Source organism: Metopolophium dirhodum, chromosome 3 (assembly GCF_019925205.1).
Source record: "Metopolophium dirhodum isolate CAU chromosome 3, ASM1992520v1, whole genome shotgun sequence".
Taxonomy (NCBI): domain Eukaryota; kingdom Metazoa; phylum Arthropoda; class Insecta; order Hemiptera; family Aphididae; genus Metopolophium; species Metopolophium dirhodum.
This window is the reverse complement of record NC_083562.1, coordinates 14,785,713-14,803,423: the sequence shown is the minus strand read 5'-3', so window position 1 is coordinate 14,803,423 and position 17,711 is coordinate 14,785,713. Positions and strand designations below refer to the sequence as shown.

The 17,711-nt window shown below is 32.6% G+C and overlaps 1 protein-coding gene across 2 annotated transcripts in view; it reads right to left on the bottom strand.

The window, feature by feature from the left end:
- Window positions 1-17,711, bottom strand: part of LOC132940066 (Krueppel homolog 1) — a 108,016-nt gene that overhangs the window by 41,215 nt on the left and 49,090 nt on the right. Inside the window, exons 1-2 of one of the 2 annotated variants that reach the window (XM_061007473.1) lie at window positions 13,267-14,710; window positions 7,081-7,993 (exon numbers count right to left, since the gene is read on the bottom strand). The gene's annotated coding sequence lies outside the window, so the exon portion shown is untranslated. Of the gene's footprint in view, window positions 1-7,080; window positions 7,994-13,266; window positions 14,711-17,711 lie in introns of those variants that run through there. The other variant, XM_061007474.1, reaches the window with a different exon arrangement.

The window sequence follows — 17,711 nt, the reverse complement described above, 5'->3', positions numbered from 1 at the left end:
TTGTTTAACGAGAGAGAGACATTGTGAGAGTGAGCGAGAGTGACGAAGAGGAGAGAAAAAAAAGGTCGTCGCGCCGTTATAGCTGGCATTATGTATTATACAATTATGACCTCGGGGCAACAATCCCTTCGCGGCTTTTTGTTTTCTTGTCGCGGACACTACGACGGCGCGTGCTTAACCAAAACCCGTCAGTGCAATATCGTATACCTGCATTATATTCCGCGCGATCGCGATTTATTATATTTATATTATAATATTATATATGATATTATTATCCCTCGCGGACCAGGTGTCACGTATACTACACATTATATTATTATTATTATTATTATTATTGTAATCAACGTCCGCGTGTATAAGCACGCACGCACACGGACGTCCAGCTGCACGTCAGTTACCTCTGGCCCACCCCTCAAAAGTGTTTGCCCCTATCGCGCGGTAACCCTTTTTTTTTTTTTAATTTCGACGACGGCGCTAATTAAACACACCGGCCGGCCGTGACCGCCGAGCGCTCGCGCCCCGACACGACGTCACACAACCACCATTTTTTCGCGTGTGCAAACTCGTATTTATCGTAATATTATAATATTATGTTGTTTACGACGATGTTGGCGTTTTTTTTTTTTTTTTTAGTCCACTTTACAGAATTGTTGTTTCCGAATGCGATGCCGTAATATTATAATAGTTTTTAAACGTTGTGTAATATGTACCTACCTATAATTTTCAAAATGAAATGTAAAATTAAAAGGGTGTCGTTGTTATTTGATTATCGCGATAATAACAATATTATGTTCACGTTGCCGTTACCGTTTTTATTGAGCGTATACGTTTTATTGTATAGTTTAATTATTTCAAAAGAAGCAAAGAAATTTCACGCCGTAATATAAGTTGAGGTAGGTACATCGTATATTCGTATAATATGTTTCTAATTATTATAGGATTGACTTATACTACTACTATAAATTATAATACGAAAATGTTTGCTTGGTGCATAAACACAAGCACACATGAACGATCTCACTCAATCAAAATTTGACAAATTCATATATGATATCTAATATTCGTGTTTTGATAATTATGAGTATGATGTAATTCGTTGGTATAGTAGTCACGTCTCCAAATCAAATTATATTTTATACTATCGATAAAAGTGGTGTACTATAGTCTATAGGACCTATATATGCAATGCAAAAATATTTGCTGACAAATAATTATACCACACATAGTGAAACATCTAACGTATGTTTTACCAATTTCTCGACAAGAAAGAAAACCTTAATCATTTTCAAGGGACAGTGACCAAATTCCAAACACAAAATTTAATTATTTACTTTTTAAAATCAAATTATTTATTTAATTAGCTTTAAAAGTGTATTATTTAAACTAAATGGTAATTGTTCATTGCTTGTTTTCATTACATATTAAGCTATCCGTATTCAAATTAGTTGCAAATATAATGTTACTATAACATGACCCGTGCTGACAAAGTTGTAAGATTTAAAAAAAAATTATAATAATAAAATGACTATATAGATTAAATTTTTAACAATAAGATTACACAACTTTATGTCATTAAAATTAATTTTCACAGTATGTTTTCGTTAAATAAATTAACCACAGTAACCATATTTACTGAGCTTGCAGATTTGAGCGCATTTTTTTTTCATTGTTACGTTAATGTTTAATTAAATTTTAATAATACATGCACTAATACTCATATTATTACACTAGGATAAAAAATATTTATTTTTATAAAAAGTGATTAATGATCGATTTTCTTCCATTATTTATTTTTATCGTAACTATTAAAAATGATTACTGTATAATAAAATATAAACAATTTAATGAATATAGACAATGTACATACTACCAATACATAGATTTACTGAACCTGTACTATAGTGTACTATTATTATTATTATTATTATTTATTTTTAATTGGACGTTGAGAACAAACTTCTAAAGTTTTCATAATGTAAAAAGTAGGTAGGTAGGTAGATATTATAATGGCCGATAGTAAAAGTAATGCGCTATAAACCTATAACATGATACGGTTCATTTATAATTTTTTCGCGTGTTATCTTTGGAGCGTAATAAATATTTACGGTATAACCGTAATAGCGGCGAAAACGAGGAGAAATATTATACAACGTCTGGTGCCTTATTTGGTAAATATTATACTTTTTAACGGCAAAAAATATAATAATATAAAGACTGCTTTTGGATTTTACACGCGATCACTTAAACTATTATTATTATTATTATTATGATAATTGCTGTTTGGATGCACTAAATATTATAATATGTATCGTAATACGCGTGTGTGCCACAGCACGACACTACGGGGCGGAGGGGCAGACGATTTCCAGAGAAAATACGGTGCATTATACATATTCTTGTTGCGACGGCGTGCGCCTCGATGACGGGGAGGTGTGTATATTATAATATGACGTATAGTGCACTTTCGCGACGAGCCCTGCTGTGCTGGCCGATATAATACTGTTTTAAACATATACCTATAACTATATAACATACAGGTATACCTACATAATAAATATATAACATTGAAGTCGGTAATCCGAGCTCAGTGGCGGCGTACGCTCTCATATTATTGTTTCGATTCCCACGCGTGGCGGCTGTGGTTACAGCAACCTATATAATATATTTCTATATATAATATTATGTATTATTGTACCTATATGTTATATTAATATTGTACGCGCCGCGTGTCCGTCCGTTTCACCGCCGCAGCAATAATAACGTAATAAATCGGGCGCGGATATATTATTATTATTATAAGAAAAGTATATGAAAAAAAAAACAGAGAGACATAATATTATATAACGGGCGAAAAGAAGAAATTATGACCGCCGAGTACGTGTAGTGCGCGCTGAAAGCTCTGGGGTTTTGGTATATTATAGGTACGTATGTAAAACCGATAAACAATTTCGATATATTATATTATACGTCTGCGTCTTCGGCCCGCGCTCCACCGACGACGAGACGACACGACGACGATGCACATTATATAATAAAATTATCATAATATGTGGAATATAGAGGTACCTATATAATATACGTTATTTGCACGCGGAAAAAAAAACAGCATACATATAATGTTAAATATATACACATCACCTACACACATATAGGCAGGTAGGTCTACCTATCCCAATAAGAGAATGCGCATACGAAAAAAAAAACCAAACTGCATCGCGAGCACTGAAAAATTACGTCGGCCCGCAGCTGCCGCTCGTGTCTCATTTCCCTGCTGCACTGTACCTATATATCATATTATATACATGCGATTGCGATATTTATGATTTCCTGGCCGTGCGCGAGCATATTAAATAATAATAAAAATACGAGTTTTGTTCTTTATACTATTAAAGGTATATGCATATTACTATATTTTACGCGCAGAGTCGTATTACGCATTAGAAAACGACTTTTGCGGGAGAGACGCAAAAAAACCGTACGAAAAGAAGCGAACAAATATTATACGTTATTCACGCGGTCTCGTTGATTTATGTATCGCATTCCGCCGACGTGTGCACGGGTTACCTGCAGTTTACCACCGCTGCAACGGCGTAAAACAAAAAAAAAATTAAATGCAAATCGCTACAACAGGTGCACATATTACAGCGTCGAAATTAACGCACGCGAAAAGAACGGAGAAAATAATAATATAATAAGACGTAAAACCATTTGCAGACTTACCCCGTATTCGGTTGATCGGACTTTGTGCGCACGGTTAGAATACTGTATCATACGTCATATAGTGCTTATAGGTATAATGTATGTGTATTTATACGAACAGTCCGCGTGTTTGCACAACAACACCACTCACGGTCGCGCAAACGTACGATAAAATGTATTTTATACATCATCGCGGCGAAATATACATATTATATTTTCTAGTAACGCCCCGGTGGCGCTGCCCGACAAAATGCCCTCCCCTAAAAAACGGATAGGTTGGTGGTGGGAAAGAGATTGGGGGGATGTCCACTATCACAATAATATCATAATAATATGTGAATATATACGCAACGGCTGTATAAAATAATATATGTACATGTATAGTGGACGGTGTTTTTCTTGTTGATTTATCTGTCGGAATTCCTAAACCATTACCGTTTGTTGGTATTATATTTTCAAAAGGGATTACAACAAACCGCTCGCGGTCATCATAACAGATAAATTTTTATCTATCCCGTTCACCCGCCATCCGGCAGCGGACCGTCCGGCGTCCACTGTCCAGCAATAAATATTTAAATTTCCGCCAAAATGGATTCGGCCATTTACAATATAAATATAACAGCCCCTATAGCAGCCGGTATGCTTATAATAATATGTATATGTATGGTATTTAGATTCTAAACAGACACGGGACAGAAGTGGCTGTGATGGGTGGTGGTGAGGGTGTGGGCCATGTATTGATAATAATTATTCATCATAACGATAATAATATTATATATACAGTGGACTACAGAGTGCGAGTTTATACACGCATATATTATAATAATAATATAGTCGGGAAACTCGTTCGGATACATATAATACGTCATTCACATTGTGTTTTTGGATGTCAAGTAGGTACAGCGGTTACGTGACGAGCGGTGCGGTGAGGAAACGCGTGTATAATATATTTATTTTATAATATTTAGATTGTGATAGAGTGGGGAATTTCGTGTCCATCATATATAAAATTATAGTCAATTAAAAAATAGCAATACCTAATTATAATAAAATATAGACGAAAAATTATATTTGACGTGTATTTTTACTAAATCCTCAAAATATTATATTTTAATACCTGTAATATTAGGTGCAGTGTATATAATATATTATTATATTATAAGTAACCGCATTTAAGAGCATATAGGGTAGGTACCCATAATATTATTTAGATGGAAAAAAACTACAGGGTTTCGGAATTATAGTGGACGTATAATGTACATCTAATATAATATAGGAAGACCTATTATAATACTAGACCAGCTCTATCGCTGTCGTACTAGTGTGCGCGTGTGCGTGTGTGCGTGTGTGCGCGCGTGTAGGCGGAGCTAGACCAACCCAATATATACGTGGGGATGGCCACGGGCGCCGCCCTATCCCGACTCTTCTTCCTCTGTATAATAATATATATACATCTAGCACTACCGCCGCTACGAACGTATAATAATATAATATATTATATTATTATATACACACGTGAACATTGCTGCCCCGTCGCAATCGATTTACCCTTCGGATCCATTTTGGAAAACACGCGATGACCGTCGTATGCAGCTCACAGTATATTTTGTCAAGGCTTTATGTTGTATAAAATATCTACCCCCGTACAGCGCTGTTACGCGGATAGAGCGAGGCAATTATATATCGGCCAGGGGCAGATTGAAATATAGCGTCCTGCAAGTGGATTTTCGACGTATAGGTACTTAAACGACGGCCAAAACTATTTTCTGTGTATTATGAAATAACACTTGTAATGACCATAATTGTATGTATTTCAGCCCGATATAACGCCTGTTATTATAAAACCTATTTACATTATAGGCAAATGTGTTTTTTTTCACCATTTCGTTTGCGAACGTTTAAGTCTCCTCAGTAATGACCCTGTCCAAAATTATATTGACATATGAAAATGAGAGTCAATATCAATCAACTATTCGGTTTTATACATTTTACAAATTAAATAAATTCAGATGGTTTATCAATACACGAAAGTGCTGAATTATAGTATGCAATTAAATGTTAAAAATCATTATTTGGATTGAGTTTAAACTAATAATTAACAATAATATAATATAACTTTGATACGTGATTTATGATAATTTTAAAATATTATTTTGGTATAAGGTAAAATAGTTTCTACTATTTTATATTTTAATAGAAGTAAAATCTCGAACAGTAAGACAAATATATTATTATGTATATGTACCTAGCGCTAATAATAAATTAACAACAAATATTATATTATTAGATAAATTTCCATAATCTTGATTCTCAGGCATATGTAAAATATGTATGTATGTGAGTATTAGGCAGGTATATAGATAAAACATTGACTACACACAATACACGGATGGTACCGCATATATTTTCTGTTGTTAATTTGCAGTGGTGATGTATAAGATACTTTTAGTGAAGTAAAGGCATAGTAGGTAGGTAGGTAGGTAGGTAGATAGGTTACCTATTGTATAATTTCAGTTTGATATACCTACTATCTTATAATATCGGCATATTATACGTATTTCATATAATTAGATAGAACGTATATATCTACTTTCATCAATTTCATAAATAATGTACAATAAAATATGTGCATATGGTAAGTGTATTTCATGATAGGAAATAATACGATGATGCTATTGATATTTTCTATAATTTATTATTTTCTTAAATTATTTACTATTTATTATTAAACAATTAAAAACAATGAATATTTAATTTTATATTTTTAATTTGAATGTTTAAACATAAAATTGCAGTAAATGGTAGGTATATATCATATTTATATACTAGTAAATAAAATACTGTTACTTTTTAAGTACAAAATACCAAATAAATTATCCGGCATAATTTGATTCAAATTTAAGTTATAGAAATAACTATAATTATAAAAATAATATTATCTATACTTATAAACAAAAGTATAGTGCAAGTTCAAAAATACTAATAAAAATATTACAGTACAATATAAGTAAATGTAAATACGTAACGTCGCGCGTCGTAAGCAAGTCATAACGTAAAATATATGTTCATTCGATATACCTATATAAGGTATTAGGTACCTACTGTTAATAATTATATTAGGGAATATTACAATATCTACTAAAGTAATATTGATTTAATAATATATTTACTTTGTGATTAATCTAGTTTAACTAATCTATTTGATCTTCGTTAGTAATATTATATTACTTCGTTGATAAAAATTATTTTTTTATTTTAATAAGTTTCTTTTTTAAGACATTTTATCAGTTTGTACAAAATTATTTTGATTTAATTCACAATATTTTCTTCACATAAGTAATAACTATTATTTAAAAAATAAATTTCATATTATACACTTACCGGTTAAATTAAGTATTGCTTGGAATTGCGTGGTTGGCTTGTTTGTTGGTATAATTTAAGGAAATATAACGTATAGGAGAAGGACACAATAAGGAACTAGGTACCAGTATATTATAGTATATTATAATATTTATCTCTCTACTGAAAGTTTTTCGCGACACAATGCGTATAAAAATAATATCACATCAATTTAATATAAATACTTCTTTTTTATATCACACAATATTCAGGAACATCGAAAGGGTAATATTAATAAAGTTAAAAATTTATAAAATGTTGTATAACGAATTTCTGATAATTTTCTTATTGTATAAAAGTTCCGAAAATAGTCATTCGTGTAATTGAACAATAATAAAATATTTTTTAAATTTATTTATTTACTTATAGTAATTAATTTTTGTAAATTTCTTTAGAATTTCAATGTTTAAATTTTAAATTTTTTGTTTTTCAAATATATTATGTTTAACTTAATTTTGTGCCAAAAATATATATTTAAGCAATTTGTTTTGATGGGGAAATGTACGTTGCAAAGTAATTTATGGTTGTTAAGTTTGGAAGAATAAGATTGAATGAATTTGGAGATATCGAGGAGCGTATTTATATTACGTATATAAGATTATGTTTGTGTGTATGTAGTGGTACTATTAGGGGCGGGATGGAGCCTGTATGGGGAACGTTGTACTACGTGTTAAATTCTAAACCATTTGTCCCCTGTCGTGTTCACTCCGGAAAACGATCCAAACAGCGGTGGTTAAGCGGCACAATATTTCCGTTTCGTGTGATATTGTTCCTATTGCCCGGGTCCGGTCATACCGTCCGGTGATGTGGTGACAGCGATGATGTGCGTGTGCTGTGTTGCCGGATCGCTTGTCCGTGGATCGTACCGTCGCCTCATTTATACCGCTCAAATCTCCTGCAAACCCAAAGTGAACATTTAATAATTATGTACCTATATAACCTATTGTAATGAATTGCATTTTTACAAAACAAATCATACGGCACCTACTCCCGATATATATGAGATTTCAGATTTATGTGTATTTTATAATATTATAAGCCTCATAAAGGCATACACCTAGCTAAAATGTAGCTATTTTAACTTCACTATAAAACCAATTTGGTTTTTTTTAAATTATCCACATGGAACAAAAATAATACCTATTATTATAACAATACTGTTCCTATTTGAAGTGAAAAATAATTATTACTAACGGATGGGAAATTTACTGTAACAGAGTTAGCATCATCTTTTGTTTTCTCCCCCTTTATTATTAAAACATTGAAAGACATTATGTTACACGAAGCAAATCTTAGGGTTGTTATTCACGGCTAGCAATATATAAATATATTTTATTTTATATTAAGATTAAAGGAATAGAGTTATATATATTTTATAAAATATAAAATATATTTTAATTGAAGATTGTTTATTCTAAATCAGTCATTTTAATGATATCAGTTATTAGTGCTTCATATGATTATCTCAAGATATTCGGAATATAAATGTCGCCACAGGTGCTACTGTGGTTACGTATAACATTCACGTATAGACGGAGATATTTTATGATGATGTATAATTAGTAAATTTCATTTTTTATTATCATTTTTAATCTTATTTAATTTAACTTTTGAATAAGATTCACACATTATACTGTCCATAATTAATAAATAGTAAATAGGTAAAGATAAAATAAATAAAAAGAGTAAAACTTATTATTTATATTATATCTATAAATCGAAATTTATAAAATGTATGTAAGTTATCAATAAATCATAAATACCTGATCAATTAACTATAAAAACAAACTTAAAAAATAAAAAAAATGTATGATTACTATCCCACACAGCATATTTATTAGAAGTCTTCAATATTTGAAATCCATAGAATTTAAACTTATATTTATGCATTATATTATGAAATTTGAACTTGTATTAACTTAAAGTACTGTTTCAAATGTTTAAATATATCTTTATAATTTGTTATGGATTGAACTTTCACAAGTACTATTGGAGAGGCTTTTATCAATTTTGTCGAACTCGTGTAGGTACTTGTATAACCATTGTTAATTTTTAAACTTTTACATCGAATGTTATAAATATTTTCAAATAAAACTTGTTTGTAAGTCTATAGCAATTATATAATAACTATGTATACATATTAAACACTATCATTAGGGAGGTATGTACCAATTTGTATGCATCAATTTTAAATTGTATATTTTTAACTCTTCTTATAAATCCTTAACCCTACACGCGGGTAAGAACAATGTTATAATGTATATAATTATAGTAACAGAATAATAATATTTTTAATTGTTGTTCGAAATTTATTGTTCACCAACATATTATTATGCGGCCTATATAATAATATTATATAAATATATATGTTGAATCATAAATTAATCATTGTGGTCACGTCTAACTGATGCAATCATTTGGCACATTCGATGGACACGGGTTTTTTCGATAATACGGGAGTATTAGTGGCCAAAAGTGTTTATTGATTGGCTTTAAAATTAACTACTCTGATTACCTATTAGACCGAACGTTTCAAATGCAGCGAAAAAAAAAATTGATTTCACGTTAAAAAAAAAAGTATTGTTTGTTCACACAGTGAGGCTGGCGGCGCTAGTTCCACCTACCGTTATTATTATATGCGTATATTCGGGGACGGATTTCAAGCGCCAAAAAATCGACCCTAGCGTATTATTTTATTTTTTTTTTTACCAAGGGTGGGTGGAAAAAGTTCCCATTAATCACGTGTCGCCATAAAACAAAACAAAAAAAAAAGATGGTTTCTCCCCGTTCCCAAAGCAGTGACGTTTGTTTTTTTCCACACATTTTGATTCGACCGAAATTCCCTATAACGGATGTACGCCTATATTATTCATAATGGAATCCACGCTAGTGTTGTAAAAAAAAAAAAAAAAACACAAAACAATAATAAAAATGTATATATATATATCCGCGTTTGCGATAGTATTGATTAAACATTATATCCCTGGGGAATCCGTGTTGGCAATCAGCATTTAGGGCGAAAAAAGTGGAAATAATATTATTATGACGCAAAGCCCAGTTGCTTGGGGTATGAGAATTTTAAACTAGATTTTATACAAATTAATCATTCTACATACAATAATGACGAATAATGACTAATAGTTAATAGGTATATAGTATATTATAATGTAGTAGGTACTATGTCTTAAGTATCTAACTAATCATATTGTATCAATCAAAGCAGCCTAATATCGAAATGTATTATTTAAAGGTGTATAAAAAAAGTAATGAAAGTGTAAAAGAACAGCTTGTGTTTACACGATGGATAGAAACCCTTTTTTGCTATGCGAATACCTGTAGGTATGTTAAAAAAAAAATTTGATTCCATTCGAACAATTTCACTCGAATAATTTATATGATATAAATTAATTGTGAATTGGTTTGTAATTAATATATTACATAATTAATTATCTGTATTTTTTTTTAAAAAATAAATACTTACTTAATAAAAAAAAGATCGTAATTTAATTACATAGGTATTATGAAATAGGTTTTAAATAATATGTAAAAATATAAAATTATCGATGTGGATAGTATAGGTGTCGGTTTAGCATATTATTTCATTATTATTAATCTTTAAAATAATAGACATATTATTACATTTTTGCCGAGTATAGAAGAAAATCGATGTATTATTTGGTAGTACCTATATCTATTATATATTTATATCAACGTAGCCTTTCTACCTAACTAAATAAGTACTAGAATTGTATGTGTAGTCGTGTAGAGTATATACATATAAGCCATGAGTTATCGCCATTATCGATCTTACTAAGAATACCTATAAGATAGCTTAAGAATAGTGTAATTTTTTTGGTTATTTTTATTTTTGAAAATAATTGATTAATTTAGAATTTATGTTTAAATTATGAACTAAAAAAATTTAAATCACTTGAACTTATTATTGTGCATGATTTTTTTGTATCAATTTAGCATTATTTAATGCTCCAAAAATGTAAAATGTCATGTAATGTAGTAAATTGGTATTTATTTAAGTATTTTCATCAAGTAAGGCATAACGCAACATTGTAAAATAGTTGTTGAAATTTACAGTTTACTTGTGCCTAACCTTTTATGGTTTAAAAAAAAAATTACAACCCTAGAGACTTGATACTTTTTTAAATTATTTAATTACATTTTACATCATAGATATTAAATTAATTTCATAACGTTTTGATAGTTGTTGTGCTAAAAACCTATAGATATCTTGTTAAAATTATGTTGTTTCTCAAGAGTTATTTTTGCTTTATAATAGTTCATCACCTCATAAACCAGTAATTAAACAATGTTTTTATAAATTATATTTTGTAGTAAGATACAGAAAATTAAAAAAATTAAAATAATAACTTCTTGGATATTAGATTTTAACAATGACATTTTTGATTTCTTTAAATGTTTTTTTTGTAGCATAAAAAATTCAATAGTTTCATACTGAACATTTAAAGGTAAATATCAAAACTTATCTCTACTCAACTATTAATATTAATAAGTGATACTTTGAACAGGAAATTCTCCTATGTAATATCCGTGTAAGCAAAAAGGAAACTATCAAAAAATAAATACTGATTTAATTTTTTTTAATTGTTTTTAAATCTAAATTAGTAATACAACCATATCCTTGCTGAGGCAAAACTTTGTTACGTAAATACTTTGCACTAGGTATGACATTTAAAAATATAACTATTGTATAGATAATTTATAGTACCTATTTAGAGTTTTAAATATAAGATAATTATTTACTATTTAAAAAATACTTTATTTTTTATTTATCAATTGTTTTCATTTGAGTGCTACCATTTAAAACGTCTTTTAAACTTGTTGTTATAATCATATTATTTTTATACCAATCCTAAACGGGTATATTAGAATAGGCACGTGTATTGTCTTGTAATACCAAATTATATTTATAGAGTTTTAAACATGATTATAATTATATAATAATTATTTAAGAATTCCATAAAATATAGGCAAATTTTAACATAAAAATAAAATCTCTTTTGAAAATATTAATTCATTTCATTGAACTTATTTATTCATAAATAATAGTACCTATATTGAAGTTGGTTTTTCATAATATTCTAAATATTCTATATCTATAAAATTGCATAGGTACCAAAATTTTTTTTCAAAAATTACAATCTATACAAGTAATGAACCATAAGTACCTAATTTATTTACAATAAACTACCTATAAATAATAAAAACCAATATAACACGTGAAAGGAAGTCACGGATGAGACACCTAATGGTTTTAAATTATACAAATGTTTAGGTCAAGACACCATTTCCGTTTGAGTCGTCTAGGAGGGATGTGTAAAACTGATGAGTTATAGTTGACTAATTAGATTAAAATTGTTCATGGTAGCATAGGGATTTATTTGAGATAAACAAGGAGCTCTGTTAATTATTATGTGAAAGCTATATTATTTTTATGTGTACCTACCTACAAAATAAAATGTACTACGTGGTTCACTTACGTGGTTATCAAATTCTTAAACTACATAGTTTACTAAAATGTGTATTAAAATTGTTATTATTAGATATTTATAAATCAATAATTGAAGTATTATAATTAATATTTTACTCACCTAACATTGTTAAAATGCGGGATATATTATAATAAAGATAATGATAACTGCAAACTAATTACCTATAAATGTTACATTTTTAAATAAATCTAAATAAGTTATAGCTAGTATGCATAAAATGATTGGATTTAAATTGCATTTAAAAATTTATTTTGAGTTATTAATAACAAGTGGAACACATTTTAACATATTCGATCAAATTTAAGCAATAATGAAAATACTAATATTCTACCTTTAAGAAGTTAATCAAAAACCAAAAAAAAATTATGTTCAGAACAAATTTATGAATAATCTATAATTTAAATGATAACATATAGAAAAAAAAAATATTATTGCAGTCTAAATTAGTTTTAAATTACATATTTACTTTAAAATTTGGTAAAATAAAAATTAATCGTATGACACTGTGAGAACGAATAAATAAGTAATTATTCGAAATCATGCAGAGCAAAAATGTACAATATTCTGGAAAGAATATATTATATACAAAAATAAAAAATGCTAAGTCTAATAATAATATTATTCAAGTTTGATTACTAACTTTATAAATAGGCTGTATAGGCTGGTATAAAATCCGGATGGCACTTTTTGGTGTCACTTTTCAATGTAAGAAACAAATAAAAACAAAAAAAACAAAATAAAAGTATAAAAGAAAACTTAAAAAAATAATAATAATACAAATAATAAAATAAAATAAAAATAAAAACCACCGTAGTAGTGAAAACCCGACGATGCGTTCAACTGGTGTAAGTTCCGCGTAGTGCGATCGTAGAGTAAGTGCCTACTACAGCTATCGACGAACTAAAAATAAAGTAAAATAACAACAACAAAACACATTAAAAAAGCACATCGGTCGACCTGATCTAGTGCGTCCCGAATGTAGTTTAAACCGGTGAACGGTCGGCGTGAGACATATAGGCTGTGGCGACTCGTCGGCTATTACACCTAGAGCGAACCGCCACCACCCCCGCCGACACCACCACCGACCCCCGCCGAAACCACCGCACACGACCCCCGACGTTCAAAAACACCCCTCGTCCTATCCCACCACCGATGCCACCAACACCTACTCCTTCATCCCCTCAGCCCTCCACCCGTCGTCGTACAGCATTTCACCACCCCCGCACCAGCACCCCCGGCACTCGGTTGCAAAACATTTTGCAAAACCGTGCGACCACCCACGCCACCTCCACCGCCTCCGCGCCTCAATCCACTATCCCTTCACCCCTTGCCCATCGAAAAACACACTCGCACACTACTTCAACCCCACTGCACGCGTCCGAATGGAACCCCTATATTATTTTGGCGTACAGACATAGCGCGACGGGAGAGAGACAGACAGAGCGAGAGAGAGAGAGAGAGAAATTATAATAAAAAAAACTCACGCACAGTTCGAAAATGGGGAGAAATTTAAAAAGTAATAATAAAAACGGCCAAATACCGATATGCTGCCGTTGCGCGCAGGTTCGTCAACGAAATATTGCCCATATTATATTATATTATTATAATTATTATTATGGTTATGCAGATTGAAGGTACCTACGCTATATATACAGGGTTGGTCGAGTACTGCTGTAATGTACCCGAATACGAATAACGGTTTATCGTACAATTCGATCGGTAGATTATGCACAAAACATTATATATTGTGAACTATCGTTAAGTCGTTAATAATTATTGTGGTATAATAATGACAAAAAATATGTACACACATTGTGCAGTATACCTAAATTGTTAACAACGGTCGACATTAAAGACAGCGCCGCAGCGACAGCTTCAAATGATATCAGTGTATAACATTATACAGTAAATAATATAATAATTCAGTTTCATTTTAATACCCTGCACTAATAAAGCGCAGTAGCCGGTGTGATGTCGTGTCTGTGTGTTACGGTATAATATTATTATAGTTTCGACGTTATAAAATAATACTGTACAATGTAATCGCGTGTACGGACGGAAAGAAGAAAAAAAAAACCGCAAGCCTCGCGTATAGTTATAACATTATTCCTGTCGAGTGGCATTGCATTTTTAATATTGTATTTGCCGTGAAATTAAATGAGGATGTCGGCGGCGGCGGTATTGCAGTTATCGCGTGGACATCGTCGGATGAATATGTATAAATGTACCTTTACCGACTGCATATTATACACATTATACGAAGGAAACGCACGCGCCGCACCCAGCGAAATGCTAATCGAACAGCCGCCACACCGTGCGATTCTCCAGTGTCACGATATTGCGACCGATCGTAATCGCGAGAGCAGTCGGCCCGACAACGGTGGCGGCGGCTCGTACGACTTCATTAAGTAGGACGTAATAATAATATAATGGTAGGCTCGTATAGAGAAGATGAAAAACAAGCCGTCCGCTTTTCATTGACGTGTGCGAACATCGGCGAAATCTCGTTTGGCATCGTTTACAATATTATTTCATATAACGCATGCCTACATATAACAACTGGAAAACACGCGTCGTGTTCGTATTCGAGATAAATGCGAGAATAGAAAAAAATTTTATCCCTCTGTAATAATATAATATATATATATATATTACTTATACAATTATACAATATATTCAGAATCTCGCGTGGGAAATAAAATAATCACGTCTACGCGTCTTTATTTTTCTATAAAATCGTACCAATATATTCTGTAACAACGTTTATAGTCCCTCTCATATATACATATATTATGTCCTATACCTAATACATTAATACATATATAGAGGAACTACCTATATATTATTGACATTATACGCCGTTCTAGTCGTGCTGAAATGTTCGATCGATCGCATATTATAGGTATTAATATATAAATACATGTACGAATGATATACAATATTAAACACAGGCAATAAGAATGTTATATTATATGTAAAATGTATGACTTATAAGTTAAGTCCGCACTTTAGGATAATATTATAATACGCGGGTGGCCCTTTCGGCGCCAAAAATTCGAATTGGACGTCTCTATTGCAGTTTGTGCGGCTTTGGCGCAACTATTAAAATTCTAAATGTTCATATTCTGCCCGACGACTATAATAATATAATATTATATCATTATTATAACGATATGTCATACTTGACCGCGATGTATTATTGCTGTACATAGTAGTACCGACTTTACCGGCAATTACATGCCGTGGTCCACCGAATAAACCGGTTGCCGCGGCGCCACCCCATTACATGATAATAATAATAATATGATCCTATATATATATATATATATATATATATATAGGCACTATACTAGGATGCTGCACCGACTCCGCAGACACAACGCCACCACACCTGGGCCGGCAAGGGTGACCCGTGCCCGGGGTCTTATGAATGGTCCCGGGACACGCGGCCCCGTGACCCATGAACCTTATTGTATTGTAATACGCGCGTACCTATATTATATACGTTGTACGTATATTATATAAGTGACCCAGTGTCCTAGTCGGAAGCGGAGCGAAAGGGGTCGTCGTCGATGCACCAGGGGTGTCTTACATTATTCGTCCCTACACGAACGCGTATACATCACGCGCCACGACACACACGCACAGGACGACTCTTCGCCGGCCAAATTATAATAATGATAATATTTGCCATGCGCACGTCTACGGAACGCGACAATAATATTGTGCACGGGAAGGGTACGCGTTCGGCCGCATGCTCGGACGACCGGACTGCGACTCTCGAAATAATATTATTCAGCACTTTCGGGCTGTTACGCGCTCGGTATATTATTACAGTTAGAGTTAGTACGAGTCCGCTTACTTGACCCACGGACGGACCCCTATACATACCCAAATGCGTATAATTACTCGTATATAAGCCCTGTCCCTTATATCGTATCATATAATATAATATCGTATATAATATTTTACTAGGAATTAATAATATACGCGTGCTGCTGGCGGGGTAATATAATAATAATATATAGGACGCGCTCGTTGTATCCCCCGTAGTTTTACCGCGGGATAAATAGAGCTCATTTGTCGGTGGCGGCGATGTGGGGGGTGGGGGGCTGGGGTGGAAGTGCATGATCGGCCATTTTTGGAATAGACGATGACTATACTAGACCATTCGACTTCCGCGCGGCTAATGCACACGCAAACACACACACATGACAGGGTCTGTGCGCGGGATTTATCGTCCTAGGCAAAAGCGTTGTACATATATATTATACATAATAATATACTATATAGGGTGTACAAGAGAGCTTTAAATGTACCCACACACACACACGTACACACGCACACTATTACTGGCCATCACGTCAATCCGCTGCCGGACTAATCGATTTCGGACGAACTGATGGCGAGGCGGCGGCGGTGTTAGCTGCGCGATATATACACGCACGGGGACCGTGGTCGGCGGGTGGGGCGCGGGGGTCGCGAATCCAACGTTGGGGTGTCACCCCCGAAAAAAATTATTTTTTTCCCCTCGTCGTCCGCCCCCGCTGCCGACCCGGCACAACAGCCATTATTGTTGTTGCCGGGTCGGCCATATACCGCGAGCGGATTCCCTATGGGTGCTTATATACAACATATATGTATATTTATTACAGTACAATAATGTACACATATCCCGCATACGCACACACGGAAAGAGGATCGCTGCCGTCCGCGCTTAATAAAATATAACAATATATACCTAGCTATATGCCTATGTGCTAATATGTGCGTATTTCGAATTTGGCCGGATTAAAAAAAAAAATTATTTAAAAAATCGTACCGATAAACCGTCAGACGAGAAAGGGTTTTTCGGCCGCGTGGGCGGAAGACATTAGCATAAATCTTGAACGACGAGGCCGTCGTCGTATGCAAAACAAAGGCGCCCGGCAACTCTCCCACGCTCTCGGGCTGCAGCCTCAAACCGGTATGCGTACCTATACCTTAGCCGCCGCCGCCGCCGCTTGCAAGTGCCGTCCGTTATGACCGTTTTTTATGTATGTGTCCGTGACAACAAATAAAAAATAATAAAATCAAAATAACGTT